The sequence below is a fragment of the Lissotriton vulgaris genome, chromosome 9 (assembly GCF_964263255.1).
Source record: "Lissotriton vulgaris chromosome 9, aLisVul1.2, whole genome shotgun sequence".
NCBI lineage: Eukaryota > Metazoa > Chordata > Amphibia > Caudata > Salamandridae > Lissotriton > Lissotriton vulgaris.
In genome coordinates this window covers 372054883-372060079 of record NC_141697.1, presented here as the reverse complement: position 1 = coordinate 372060079, position 5197 = coordinate 372054883, and the positions used below count along the sequence as shown (strand labels likewise).

Sequence of the window (5197 nt, the reverse complement as noted above, 5' to 3'; positions counted from 1 at the left end):
CACCAAAAATCCTCATTTACCACTTGTCTCTCTGAGTTGCGAAACTGAGCAGTCCCGTGCTTACTCGGGGAGCTGGTGCTGTGTTTGAGAAGCCCAATGCAGCCCGGCGTCATGAGCAGGTAATAAATCAATGTCCAAGCAGTGTCTTGCCATAGGAAAAGGAAAAAAACCTACACACAACAAAACACACCATCCAGTAGCACAAAAAAAGATATCTCGATGATGTAAACAGTGCTACTAGAAGGCTGTGGCTAATGGTAGTGACATAAGTCGAATAGTTGATGGAACACTTGACTTTGTGTAAAAGGCCCCATTCCCTTAATATGTCCACAGTGGGAATTGTAGTTCAGTAAGAATCCCATTCGATGGAGAGGACCTACTTCATATGCTAAAGCACCACGAATGATTAAGAAAATCCATTTCCCGCCTTGGTTCTTAGCATTTGTCAAGGTTTTTGCAGTTTTTACTTTGCTCTTACACTTGGTGTTAGTTGAGGCACTTGGGATTCAAGCACTCTTCTCTTTCGGCTTTGCCATACACAGAAGCTGCAGTCTTCCATGAATGGCGGTCAGTGGCGTCTTGCAAAAACACCACTGACCTCTCATTTTCAGACAAAGAGCCTTTTTCTCTTTCATATACGTCTGGGAAGTGCTCAGGGTCTATATACAGAGAAGGCTTTGTCTACGAGCCTCTTGCATTTCCAGTAATAGAGCAAACTGGAAAAACACTATAAATCGGGATAAATTCACAGTACAGATTTCCAAACCAGGGAATGGTACATTGAAAACCATTCATGATCTGAGTCTTTGAGGTAAACGATTTCTAACTTTCGATTGCTTTGTATGACTCTGGCAGAAAGCTCGAGGCTTTAACAAGTTATTGGAACTTTTGTGGCCATGACACAGGTAATAGCAACTGTCCGTTGGGGCACAGTTAAGGGGCCATTGAACTGTAAGAGCAGGTACAAGTGCAAAACAGATACCTGAAGTCAACGTTGAGAGTGTTCATTGGAACACCAACTATCTTTCAACATTCTGATGTGGGCTTATGGGGTGCTCTGAAACAGACAGACAGGCCTAAAACTACGGTTTTATTAGGGGGATATGAGGACCACATCATACGCCGAATGTTGCAAACACCATTTAAATAAACATTGACAACAACAATGTGTCTCACTGTTAAAGGGGTTATCGGATCTTCTGGCTTTGCCAATTCTTAATGTAAAAAACTGAAAAGAATAAATATGTTTGTTTGAAGATGCGAAACAGCTTCAACAAAAACAAAAAAAAGACACAGCACCCTGAAGACCTATACGTGCATACCATTCACCACTCATGTGAACATATGCACAAAGAGGTAACAGATTTAAAAAAAAAATATATATATATATACTTTTAATTTGCCGTTCAAAGGTGTCACATGCCAATTTTAGAGTGATACACACCTGCAGGACATCCAAAGAAGAGAATTCTTTTTTTTTTTTAAAGTAGCTGGGGAGGGGAGCAACGGAGGCACTTGTGGGAGTGAGAAGTCAACACTATGGAGGTGCTTGGGGTGAGGGTGGTTGAAAAATAAAATAAAAAAGAGCCAGCCTGAGAACGGCGGGATGGTGCAACGAATCCGAAGAATGTGAAAGGTGGTGAGTAACGCCAACATCGAGAGCACAGGAGAGCAGGTATGTATTTGAGGAGTGAAGCATCACACGAAGGTGAGAGTAAGAAAACATGCACTCTCTTGGGGTGCTGAAAGAAAAGGAAAAAAATGTTCCCCACATGTAAACAGAAGAAGGCTACGTCTTCAATCAAAAGTAAAGACGATGTGTTCCAGAAGGCGTACAAACACAAGAAGAGGAAGGAAAGCCATCACATAAAAAAAGCAAATAAGTTTGACAAGAACGCCAACCACTGGTAAAGCATGGGCTGACCCAAAGTGGACTAGAAGTCTTGTGCATAGATTCATCAACCGAAATTGCGATCGCAATAGCTGCGAAACAGCTATTGCAATCGCAATTTCCGCTCCCACAATTCATGAAGCAAAAAAGCACCAAATCGCGAATTTGCAAACATAAATTCGCAGAATCAATGTGGAACTCTCTCTGCTATTCTGTAACAGCGATTTCCCACTTTTTCGGCGAATTATTTTGCGAATTCGCAAATAAATTGCATATTCAATTCATCAAAAATCGCAAATTGTGATAAACACCAAAATCGCTATATGCGAGTCGCAATTTAAGAAGTCAAACCAGGTGGTAACCATGAAGTTCAATTGGGGGGAAAAAAAAAAACAAGAAACCTAAGCGGGGTAAAACAAACACACTTAAGGAGACACAGTAGGAGCATGAGGACATTCACAATGCCAGGTCTCTACATTATGGCAAGGCGGCTGAGGCTCCAGGCTGCAGTCCGGAAACGACGCAGGATCCAGGAGCGCATCTTCCGGCTATGGATCACACTCCTGGGCCAGACTGAAGAGGATATCTACTCCAAATACAGGCTGAATGGGCAGGGCAATGATAACTAAGCTTATCAGAGACCTTGACCCCCTGATGCAGCACCCAACAAGGAGGACCAATGCTGTGCCCACCCATGTCCAGGTCCTGTGCTGCCTGCACCTCCTGGCCTCTGGAAGCTTCCAGGGGATAGTTGCATATGCAGGGGGGATCTCCCAGAGCACACTGTCACACTGCCTACGGAGTTTCCTGGACGCCATGCAGAGCCGGGTACACCACTACATAACCATCCCAACAACCCAATAGGAATTAACCCAAACAAACCTGGACTTCTATAACAGCGCTCAATTCCCCCATGTAATTGGCTGCATTGACTGTACCCACATCCACATCTGTCCACTCGCTGAGACAGAATACATGTACCGGAACCGCAAGTTCTACCACTCACTCAACATCCAGATGGTCTGCAATGCGAAGACCATCATCACCGACATTGTGGCCCAATACCCGGGGAGCACGCATGATTCGTTCATCTTCAGGCGCAGCGGCATACACACCCGCTTGGCCAGGGGTGACTTTGGCGAAGGACATCTTCTAGGTAAGTACACATGCCCACATACAGTATGTCAAGACCATGTATCTGCGCTTAACAGGCACTGACCCTCTGCTCCTATCCTTCAGGTGACAGCGCCTACGGCCTCTGGGAGTACCTCCTCACCCCATGCCTCAACCCTGCTACACCACAGGAACGGCGTAATAATGCTGCGCACATTCACACAAGAAATGTCATTGAGCGTACATTTGGGATGTTAAAGAGCCGATTCCGCATCCTACATAAGACTGGTGGGGTCTTCAAATGCCAGCCTGAGGTCTGCTGCCGCATCGTGGCCGTGTGTGCCATACTCCACAATATTGCCACCAAGCGGAGATACCTGTGCAGATCTCTGGTAGTGAGTCGGAGGGGGACAACCGGCCACCTGCACATGTGCATCATGCACGCGGGGAGAATCCTGCAGAAGGACACAGGCGCCGCAACAACATCACACTGAACTATTTCTAGTGCATCCATACCCCTCACACAACACTGGACTCATGCATGCCACATGAAATAATGACATGAGAAAGATTTGTGTTCAAAATACATTCTTATTCTTATGTTGAACAAGATCTAGAACTTTTTGATTTTTCAAACAACATAACTACTGTATTGCGTCATACAGCCTCTTGTTTGCAGAGCAGGCGTGCTTGGTACATCAGCATGGCACTGCTGCTAATGTTCAGTCATTCACTGGCGCCTTCTGCCGGACGCACCCTGTCACCTCTAAAACTCCACGTTGGGAGTGTCCGGCCGTGATGCTGCACTGGGCCTGGTACTGCGGTGCCTTTCTGGTAGCACCGGCACAGACAGGCGGCTCAGGCTCGATGTGCCCTCTCTGGCATCATCACCCCCCCCTTGCATGGCCATGGCCACACACCTGTTGGTGTTGAACTGCGGTGGTGACCTGCTCCAGGGCCCTTGCTACATCTTGGCAGCATTGCACCATTTGTATTTGCATTGCTAGTGACCGGCGCAACAGTTGGGATGTTGCGTTCCCTATCAGGTGGTTCGACCGGGTATATGCAGATAGCCGGGTCAGCAGCTGGTGGTGGAGTCGGCGGGTGATGTCCTGCTGCCCCACCATCAGTTGGCTGTTCTCCTTCACTGCAGCCGTTAACTCCTGCACACTTTCGGTAAGCTGATTTACATTGCGTGCAGTCTTGTACAGCTGCAGCTGCATGGCTGCCATGTGCTGTGCCTGCCTGCGGTGCACAGCTCGCATCCGGGCTTCGATTCTTAGCCCTAGATCTTGGGCCTGTTGCTCCCTGTCTGCTCGTGTGGCCATGTTGCGCTGCTGCCTTAACCGGCCGCTTGCATGCGACCGCACAGTGGCTGTGCGGCGTGTCTGCCTCCTGGGTGGTGGTGGGGCCTGTTCCATTGCCATGCGTGACACCTGGGGTGGTTGTACTCCTCCAGTGACTGCAGGGGTGGCCCTGTCTGTTTGGGAAGGTGGTGGTGCTGGTGCAGGTGCAGGTGTATGTGACGGTCCAGGTTGTGGGGCTGGATGGCTCTCACCCTCCGTCTCATCTGGAGTCTCCTCGATATGGAGTGCCTCGCTATCTGAGGTGTCAGCATCTGCAGCACCTGTGATGTGAATGGGTGCATGATTAATGATATGAATCTTGCACATGGGATGTTGCAACATGCATGCAGGCTTGCATTCCCTGACTGGCCTTAGGGATATGTTTCACTTGACAGTTCTGGCTGTGTGTGGCTATTAGGGGATATTGTCACACTACAGGTCCCACAATGCAATAGGGCGTTTCTGATGTGCAAGGACTGCATTACTGGGGTTATCAAATGGCTACCTCTGGGGGCATGGGCATTGTTAGGGGATGGGGTCGCAGTTGCATGGCTCTTACCTTGTGATTGTTGTGTGGGTCGGGAGGTGTCCAGCTGAGTGACCCCCACGCAGGCTGCAGGGTTGATGGTGTCCTCAACCAAGTCCTCGAGTGGTGTGTTGGCGGCAACTGTGGAGTCTCCTCCTCCCGTGGCCAGTCTCTCCCCCAGCCTCTCTGCTATGCGCTCCTTGGCACGGCCTCGGAGGTCATACCACCTCTTCTTAAGGTCATCGATTGACCGCTGGGTCACTCCTACAGCATTTACCGTCGCCCTGATGCGCAGCCAAATGCGCCTTTTGCCAGCCACGG

At 48.7% G+C, this 5197-nt stretch overlaps 1 pseudogene; it reads right to left on the bottom strand.

Moving 5' to 3' along the window:
* Positions 1 to 3734: 3734 nt before the first annotated feature.
* LOC147690149 (uncharacterized) lies at positions 3735 to 4692 on the bottom strand (annotated as a pseudogene).
* Positions 4693 to 5197: the final 505 nt, after the last annotated feature.